The sequence below is a fragment of the Ipomoea triloba genome, chromosome 8, assembly GCF_003576645.1.
Source record: "Ipomoea triloba cultivar NCNSP0323 chromosome 8, ASM357664v1".
Classification (NCBI taxonomy): domain Eukaryota; kingdom Viridiplantae; phylum Streptophyta; class Magnoliopsida; order Solanales; family Convolvulaceae; genus Ipomoea; species Ipomoea triloba.
In genome coordinates, this window is record NC_044923.1 from 6,458,647 (window position 1) to 6,469,114 (window position 10,468).

Below are 10,468 nucleotides of genomic sequence, written 5' to 3' on the forward strand. Positions count from 1 at the left end.
TTATTTATTCATTATTTTTTTTAAAATATGATAATTAAAATTTACCACTTTAGAGAATTGTAAAATATAATTTGAACTAAAAATATTTAAATATTTACTTATCAATATTTTGTTGGGGTTGATCCATACGAGTTATTTATTAGGGGCACATTTAATTCTAGAACTTGAAATTACTATACATAATAAGATTACATTCTAAAGTGTAATGTGAGATTAGGGTCGGGAGTATAACTTTACCTTGTATCTTTACTTAAAGATCTTAGAAATATATATAATGCTCGTTATGCCTCATTGTACATATTATATTTATTATCCACTAATCAAATCAATTTTTTTTATACTTATTTCCTTTACCATTTCTTTTATAATTTATAATTTTTATTTTACATGTTTGATAGTACTTCTAATATAATTTTTTAAAAATACAAATTTTATATTAAACTAAATATTAAACAAAAAATTGTAAATAGTTTGAGTCAAGTATCGTTAAATAACTTAAACATATAAAATGAAACAAAATGAGTATTACCTTAACATATATTCAGTACAAAAATTATATAAACAAATAAAATAGCAAAATTATAATACTTGAAAGTAATATTATATTACCTAAGAAAAGGCACATCACTTTCATTTTACATCATTTTCTTATGTGATTGTACCAAGAATTATCACATAGCTTGAACTAAATAAGATTTTATATATAAAATAACACTACTCACAATAATAACATTATAGAGTTAATATATGTTTTGGTCCATCGACTATTAGAACTTTACCATTTTAGTCATCGACTTTCAAACTTACCAAATTTTATTCCAACTACGTAATTTTTACCTAAAATAGTCCTTTGTATAAACCAAAATAGTCCTTATTAGGATTATTTTGGTTAACAATAATTGCATAGTTGAGGATAAAATTGAGCAAGTTACAGAAAACCCTAATGTTGCCTCCCTTTTCTCTCTAAAACTAAACACCTTTCTCTGTTGCTCAACTTCGGCTTCCACCGCCGGCCTCCGGCCGGAACTCTAATGGAGCTTTGAGCCGGCGGTTTTGGTCACCTTCTATGTTCGCTCTCGCTCTTCTTCCGCCCCGACCACCGTCGCAGCTCCATCCGCCTCCGCTTCTTCCGCCCCGACCACCGTCGCAGCTCCATCCGCCTCCGACCACCGCCACAGATCTTCTTCTTCCGTTTTCTCTCCCTTTGAATAAAATAATAGTCGGTAGGTATTGGGGTTTGTGTTGGTAGTCTTGAACTCCCAACCCTACTTTGATTTTACCCACTTTTTATTTTCTCTATTATTGTGTTTTCTTCTCGTTAGTTTCACGAGCATTTTTCCTCTCGTTACTTTCACGAGCTTTTCATTTTCATTAGCATAAATCGTTTAGTTTGGTTTCGATAAGTGTTGATCTTATCCTGGATGAGCAAAAAAGAATGATGACGAAGACCCAGATCTTTGATGAAGCTTTAAGCTCCCTGAAGGAACATAGCTTCATAGTTATGAAACAGTCTGCGATTCAAGTTTTCTATAGCATAGTTAGAAAAGTTGTTTCTATGCCTGACTGTAAGGATTGGTTTACCATTTCATTGATCATTGATGTAAACGTTTTATGTTATGAATTAATGGAATAGCTACGTTTACCTTCAAAAAAAAAATTGAGCAAGTTTGAAGTCAAAGACAAAAGTAGTGAAATTTTAATAGTCAATAGATCAAAACGGTATTAATTATTTGAAGTAAATCCTTACTTAACATTTCTTTTTTTAAATTCTCGATAATGTGCTATCTTTTTTTCTTTTTGGATGAGGAGGAAAACCTAAAGGTATGTACTATGTAAATCCCACTCACGTATAATAGTTCAAAAATTACACACGATATGAAAATTAAACCACATTAAGAAGACCCTGCAATGAACTCGACAAAAAATGTATTAATAAAAATATAATCAAACTCATGACCTTTAAATATAAAAATCATACTCCACGCCTCCACCCACTTTATTAACATGACATCTTTCGAGACAAGAATTTGCTATTTTACGAGACTTTGTGATATATAGAGTGTATGAAAACGTGATGGACTTAAAAAAAGATAACCCTATTTTGCGAGATAGTACCTCACAATTTACATGTAGCTAGCAAGTTTTGGCAATGCGTATAAATAGTGGTAGTAATAATAAACACGTCGGTTCACGTTTTAATGATGCCATGGCAGCTGCTTTAACTGCTTATTAATGTATAGTTAGTTGAATTATGATACAACGTAAACCTTTTTAAAATCATCTTTTTGTTTTAGGTACACAGCAAACCAGCTTTTAATGATGCCTGCACGTGTAATAAATAAGGCTAGTATTAAGTTATCAACGTGTCATCAACACGTTCAAAACTTTAACAAATATTAAACCTTTCATGAAAATATATTAAACTTATTTGTCAATGGCAGTGTGGTCTAGTGACATGTAATGATTCTCCTAAATAGAAGTCATGAAATCGAGCTATCTACAATGTAATATATATATATATATGAACCTTTATTTTATCTTACAGTTTTGTTCACCAAAAGATGAAAACTACAACACAATTAGATTTTTCAAAACAACTAATTATAAATAATTGAGAAATTAAAAACATTTATTTTTTTTTCAAATATCACTTTTTCTGACCATTTTTGTGGGTCGACGAAATAGTGGTAGTTATTTACACATTTTTCAACAATGATCAATGCTTTTATGGAGTTGTATGTACCTTTTGTAAGTTTTGTTGTACCATTTCAAATTAATTATAATCGTGAAGTTTTGTAATATGGTTTATTTGTTTTTTATAAAATAATTTATGAAAAATATTGCATTTTTCATAAAATATTTTCATTTTTCGGTGTTTGACTAAAAGAAAACAATGAAAAAAAAAATTTTTTAAAAAAATCTATTTGGTTGAAAGCTTATTTAAAAATGACTTATTTTTTTGGTCATTTATGTGGATGCAATGATAATTTTATAATTTTTTTGACAAATTATATTTTTGACATATTTAATATTATTATTTCATAATTGTTTCACATTTAACCATCAAGTGTTCGGAATAATTTTCATGTTGTAGTCATTCGATCAAATTCAATGTAAGAAATCAATGACCTTATGTTTAATTAAGTGGCATATAGTGACTCTTCAGGGTCATAAGATCAAGTCTCAGTGACGGCCTCTTTATGCTTCAATACTTTGAGAAAGTATAGATAGATAGATAGATACTACAATCAGTACAATGTAATAGAGCCAGTACTAAAGGAGAAAAAAAATCTTCAATGTAAGAACATTTTGAATTAAATATAGACCAATTTTGAAAAAAAAATATTCAAAACAAAATATTTTAGATTAAACCTAAAATTGTCCCTATGTTTAAATGATTTTTTTTAAATGTGGAAATGTGAAATTAATCAAAAAATTATCAATATATTTTTTCTATTCTAATTTGCATATACAACTGCTATATCTGCATATTGGTAACTTTAGCGTTTCGGAATAAGCTAGCATTAAAAATGATTTATTGTAAAATCTCAAAACCAATGTTGAGATGGCCGAGTTGGTCTAAGGCGCCAGATTAAGGTTCTGGTCCGAAAGGGCGTGGGTTCAAATCCCACTCTCAACATTTCTCAATTTTTCCGGAATAATCTAGGATAAAAATCTTTTATTATAAAATTTTAGTAAGCTGTTGAGATGGCAGAGTTGGTCTAAGGCGCCAGATTAAGGTTCTGGTCCGAAAGGGCTTGGGTTCAAATCCCACTCTCAACATTTTTGTAAAATTTTAACCCTTACCCCACCGTAATAATCTTGCAATTTCTGGGTTACGGGCCTGCGCAGGTTAGGCTAAGATTCTGATTAGTACAGCTTGGTTGGTATATCTCTTATATTAATAATAAAATATATAAACTCTTAATTAAAGAAATTGTAAAAACACAAGTTATTTTTAAATTTTTTGATTGCGAGTTTGCTCAATTTTTATTGAATGATCCGACTTAATTCAATTTATTTTTTCCTAAAAGATAATTCAATTAATATTTTAATCGTAGAGTGATAAATGTAATAACTCTAAACTTTAAAATAACAATAATAATAATTTTTAAATCTTTTGAGTTGTAGGTTAAGTTGGGCACACATTTTTATTGTTTATCTTGGTATGTATTTTAACTCAATTAATCTATCTAGTATAGTTGAAATAATAACTAGACATAACGAATAAGAGAATTGAATCATGTGCTCCATAGAGTTTCGAACTCATGACCTTTGGGTGACTCTGATACCAAATTGAATCATGTGCTCCATCCAACTAAAAGCCTAAGCTGCTAGTTGGACTGCAGATTTATATTATATTATATTTATGCTCACAAAGAGAAGAACTTAACGTAACACATGAATATGTAATGTATCTTCTAAGTAAATATCTTGAAAGACGTTTTTCTCCAAAATAGATCATTTTTCTTTTGTCTCATTAGTTTAATCAATGAATATTAAGCTAGACATGTAAAATGATATACGGCGGATATATAGCAAGTAATACTCAATACTCTGTTTTTTTTTTTTTTTTGAAAACAAATACTCAATACTCTTAATTATTCAAATTAACCTGACTACCAACTATCAAATAATTTCTAAATGAAGTATTAGTCAAGCACCTTATGCTCAGATGGCACTTCTGTGGCTTTCCTTGAGGGAATGTCATATGATCGAATATCGGTAATAGGGAATGTAACGGATAAAAAAGTATAAAATAGATATTACCTAATAATAGAGTAAATATTAAAAAAAAAATTACCTATTGTTTATTATGCAATTAACAACGTGGTATTTTTGTTGTCTTCTGTTTTAAGAAATAATCAACAAGTGTGAAGACATATTCTAACATTTCGGAATACCTACTAACAAATTTAATATATTGAATTATGTTCCGAATGGATAATACATTTAGTTTTAAATTGGAGCCTTTTTATATATATATATAATATAATTGTAAATATAAAATTAAATAATATTTATAAAATATCGTTGTCAAAACACAAAATATTTAACAAAAGAATATATATACAAAATGTTCATAACCTTGCTTGTATTCATAAAAGTTTTAAAAAGCCCAACTGATAAAAATTTGGGTCCGTTTGCTAAGATCATAAGACCTGCCCAATCAAATATTAATGTATATGCCTTTAAAGAACACAGACCCAAAAGCCCAAATTATGGTTATGTATTTTTTTAAAAATAAAAGTTTTTTTTTTTTCAAAAAGAAAGAAAGAAATGATGAGGAAACTCCCAGCTAGGTATATGCGCAAATTATATCATGGACCGTGGTCCACAATGCATTGTGGACCGCGCATCAAAACGATGTCGTTTTGATTAATGAAAACAGACGGATGAATTCGCGCCACTCACTTTAAGTTCATATATACTGCAGTTACATTTCAACACAACTTCAGTTGCATTTCAACACAACTGCAGTTACATTTCAACACAACTACAGTTACATTTTGATATAACTACAGTTTCATTCGATAATATAAAAACACAAATGTGAAACTGTTATTCAGTATCAGTTCATATACACTGCAGTTACATTTCAACACAACTTCAGTTATATTTCAACACAACTGCAGTTACATTTCAACACAACTACAGTTACATTTCGATATAACTACAGTTTCATTCGATAATATAAAACACAAATGTGAAACTGTTATTCAGTATCAGTTCATATACACTGCAGTTACATTTCAACACAACTATAGTTACATTTCGATATAACTATAGTTTCATTCGATAATATCAAAACAAATATAAGGCAGTATCTTTTGAGATGAACTGTATTGTCAATTATGGGCTCCCTCTCCCACTTACTGAAACGACGTTGTTTTGATACCACGGTCCACAATATAACGACGGATCCCTATTTTAAAAAAATAAAATAAAATAAAATAAAGCATATCATGTGGACATGTAAAAGGCGAAAAATATTCTCCATAATTCTTCTTTTTTTTTTTTTTATAAAATTTAAATTTCATTTCACATCAATTATTTTATGAAAACACAATTGTTGGGCGAACGAATGAGAAAACAAAATTGCGGATTGAAAGTTTGGAACATCAACTTAAAAAAAAAAAAACAGAAAAAAAAAAGAAAAGAAAGAAAAAAGAATTCTTTTACGTAATATGATGAGATGGAATTGAAACCTATCAACTTTAATTTTTATTTTTAAATTTTGATTCAATATATAAATACCTTTTAAATAAGCTCAAGAAAGGTTGAAGTTTCACTTTCAACCATGAGGAGGCTATGAGGATAAGGTTGTGACATAACAGCGCTACTTTGAGCTTGATGACATGCATACTTCAAAGGATATTTCATCATCCAAATTAAGGACTAAATTACCCACAAGATAACCAATTTCTACATTTTTTTTTGGATAAAAGAAAATAATTATTGAAAAATATTCACATGTTACAAAATTAGTGATGAGTAACTTCGACTCTTATACGTTTTAAAGAAATAAATAAAAATTCTGTAGAGGGTAATCTATCAATGTGCATGAAGATAAAAATAACAATGCATTAATAGAAATAACTTGACAAACTAAATTGTTTACAACTAAATTGGTTTGTGTGTAGATCATCTCTAAAACACAGACATTTAGGGATATATATATATATATAGGATTCTATTCAGGTGAGAACTAATATATATATAGTACTATGAGGTCAAATAGTAATCGTTGGTTTAGATTACTGGATGGTGTAAGATTGATGTATTTTTTGGTTTTTTTTTTTTAATTGGTTGAGGTGCTGGTTTTGGAAGTTGGGGTTATTTGTGTCTTTTTTATTATAGTGTTTTAATTTTGGTAAAATTATTATAGCATTTAATTTAGGTAGTATTAGACCTTTTAATTTAGGTAGTGGACGGTTATTACAATTCTTGGTCTCTTCCGCTTCTTACTGTCCTGGTCCGAGAGAAATTCCGAAGCTTTATTTTCAGTGTCGTTTTGTATTCACGGATTAACGACGACGGGCGAGGATAGTTTTACGGCGTAGGTATTCCGGTACGGGCGCGGTTGTTGTAGGCGTTTGCAAAGGCAGCGTTTTGGGAGCGGCGCGGCGGCTGGTGTTTTCCATCTCTTTTCCGGCGTTGCATGTTGCAGATCGTTTGTGGGTTGAAGTCGGAGACTACATCAATGGCCGAAGTTGGTGAGGGGAGTCGCCGGCGTCGCCCTCCCGGTCCGCCGTCGGAAGCTGGCGTTCCAGGTAATTTTTATATTTTTTTTTTAAATTCGGTGTCTGTGTTTTTTTGTTGGGTTTGGGTATAGGGTTTAGGGATTAGGGTTTTCCACAAAACAAATTGGAATCTTTCGTTCCAGGTTTGGGTTTAATTCGGAAACTGGTTTTGTTTAAAAACCACAAAAATTTGTTTTGTGGTTTTTTTTTTTTGTCGTTTGTTTTGCATTTTTTTAAATTCGTCTATTCATTTTTTTTAATTATTTGGTGAAATTTTAGGCATAATCTTAGTCAGTGTTTAGAATTTTAGGCAATTTTTCTAAATATATATACGGGAATTTAATGTGTGCCAACAATTCATACTGAAATTTCTTTGTGTATATCTGTTTTTTTTTTTTAATTTTTTTAGCCATTTGGTATTCCAATAATCTTAGGCAATGTTATGAAATTTAGCCAATTTTTGCATGACAATATGTTTACTTTGAATTTTATGTGTGCCAACAACTCTTATCCCTATATTCATTTTAATAAATAATTAGTTTTGATTTCCTTGATTCTTTTGAGTCTTTTTACCATTTGTTTTTGTTATTATACTTAACAGTTGCTAGTTTGGTTTTGGTGTTTTAATTTCTGTATTTGTTTATTTGTTTCTAGTTTTTTTAGTTGAAGATTGTGGATATGATAGTTTCGATTCTTTTGTTCAAATTACTTATGTGACGGGTGCAGCAATTGTGCTTGACTATTCAGTATTTATTGTGTGCCTTAGGATTTTCAATTTATTCTGTTTTTTTTTNTCTTATACGTTTTAAAGAAATAAATAAAAATTCTGTAGAGGGTAATCTATCAATGTGCATGAAGATAAAAATAACAATGCATTAATAGAAATAACTTGACAAACTAAATTGTTTACAACTAAATTGGTTTGTGTGTAGATCATCTCTAAAACACAGACATTTAGGGATATATATATATATATAGGATTCTATTCAGGTGAGAACTAATATATATATAGTACTATGAGGTCAAATAGTAATCGTTGGTTTAGATTACTGGATGGTGTAAGATTGATGTATTTTTTGGTTTTTTTTTTTTAATTGGTTGAGGTGCTGGTTTTGGAAGTTGGGGTTATTTGTGTCTTTTTTATTATAGTGTTTTAATTTTGGTAAAATTATTATAGCATTTAATTTAGGTAGTATTAGACCTTTTAATTTAGGTAGTGGACGGTTATTACAATTCTTGGTCTCTTCCGCTTCTTACTGTCCTGGTCCGAGAGAAATTCCGAAGCTTTATTTTCAGTGTCGTTTTGTATTCACGGATTAACGACGACGGGCGAGGATAGTTTTACGGCGTAGGTATTCCGGTACGGGCGCGGTTGTTGTAGGCGTTTGCAAAGGCAGCGTTTTGGGAGCGGCGCGGCGGCTGGTGTTTTCCATCTCTTTTCCGGCGTTGCATGTTGCAGATCGTTTGTGGGTTGAAGTCGGAGACTACATCAATGGCCGAAGTTGGTGAGGGGAGTCGCCGGCGTCGCCCTCCCGGTCCGCCGTCGGAAGCTGGCGTTCCAGGTAATTTTTATTTTTTTTTTAAATTCGGTGTCTGTGTTTTTTTGTTGGGTTTGGGTATAGGGTTTAGGGATTAGGGTTTTCCACAAAACAAATTGGAATCTTTCGTTCCAGGTTTGGGTTTAATTCGGAAACTGGTTTTGTTTAAAAACCACAAAAATTTGTTTTGTGGTTTTTTTTTTTTGTCGTTTGTTTTGCATTTTTTTAAATTCGTCTATTCATTTTTTTTAATTATTTGGTGAAATTTTAGGCATAATCTTAGTCAGTGTTTAGAATTTTAGGCAATTTTTCTAAATATATATACGGGAATTTAATGTGTGCCAACAATTCATACTGAAATTTCTTTGTGTATATCTGTTTTTTTTTTTTAATTTTTTTAGCCATTTGGTATTCCAATAATCTTAGGCAATGTTATGAAATTTAGCCAATTTTTGCATGACAATATGTTTACTTTGAATTTTATGTGTGCCAACAACTCTTATCCCTATATTCATTTTAATAAATAATTAGTTTTGATTTCCTTGATTCTTTTGAGTCTTTTTACCATTTGTTTTTGTTATTATACTTAACAGTTGCTAGTTTGGTTTTGGTGTTTTAATTTCTGTATTTGTTTATTTGTTTCTAGTTTTTTTAGTTGAAGATTGTGGATATGATAGTTTCGATTCTTTTGTTCAAATTACTTATGTGACGGGTGCAGCAATTGTGCTTGACTATTCAGTATTTATTGTGTGCCTTAGGATTTTCAATTTATTCTGTTTTTTTTCTACTTCTTTAGTTTCAGGCAGTTTGCCAAATCATGACCTATTTCTTTCCTATCTGACTGTAGGAAAGAAACAAACAACAGGCCTTCAGTAAAATCAGCAAACATTAATAGTTGAAACTGTTTTTTGTATCTATTTCTACATTTTTGTTTCTGATCGGACTAGTAGCTCATGCACAAATGCATTCTTTTTTATTACATTAAATTTGATGTTTCTTTTCTTCTTTTAAGAGAACAAAATAGAATTTTGAGATGCAACACAATTAGTTAATTTCTAGTTCGGTTAGTGTGTTTTAATATCTGTTTTTGTTTATTTGTTTACACTTTTTTAAGTGAATTTTGTGTATATGATAAATTCGATTCTTTGTTCAAAATAATTGTGTGACGGGGTGCAGCAATTGTGTTTGACTATTTAGTATTTATTGTGTGCCTCAGAATTTTCGTGGTATTCTATTTAGTATTTATTGTGTGCCTCAGAATTTTCGTGGTATTCTATTTTTGTTTTTCCTTTTTATAGTTGTAGGCAGTGTTCTAGTTTTTTTGTTTTTCCTTTTTATAGTTGTAGGCAGTGTTCTAGTTCAGTCTACATGTTGGAATTTGTCTATTTGTTTTTATTTTTTTTTATACCTTTTTAGTAGAAGAATGTGGATATGATGGATTCATTTCTTTGTTTAGAATACTTGTGTGCGTGGAGCAGCAATTATGTGTGAATGTTTACTATTTATTGTGTGCCTTATGTTTTACAACTTTTAAATTAAATATTTATATCTAAACATTAGTCTGTTAGCTTTGAATTACTTATTTTTGACATAAAGAATTAATCATTTGGTTAATTTTGACTGTTAGCTATATTCAATTAAAATTTTATATCGCTTCTTTTTTTTATTCATTTATTATTTGAATCA

General features: G+C 30.0%; 2 non-coding genes across 2 annotated transcripts; both read left to right on the forward strand.

Moving 5' to 3' along the window:
• The first annotated feature begins 3,559 nt into the window (after nucleotides 1-3,559).
• On the forward strand, nucleotides 3,560-3,640 carry TRNAL-AAG. Its single transcript has one exon. It is a non-coding gene; the product is annotated as a tRNA-Leu (tRNA).
• Nucleotides 3,641-3,702: 62 nt separating this feature from the next.
• Nucleotides 3,703-3,783, forward strand: TRNAL-AAG. The gene has a single exon. It is a non-coding gene; the product is annotated as a tRNA-Leu (tRNA).
• The last annotated feature ends 6,685 nt before the right edge of the window (nucleotides 3,784-10,468 follow it).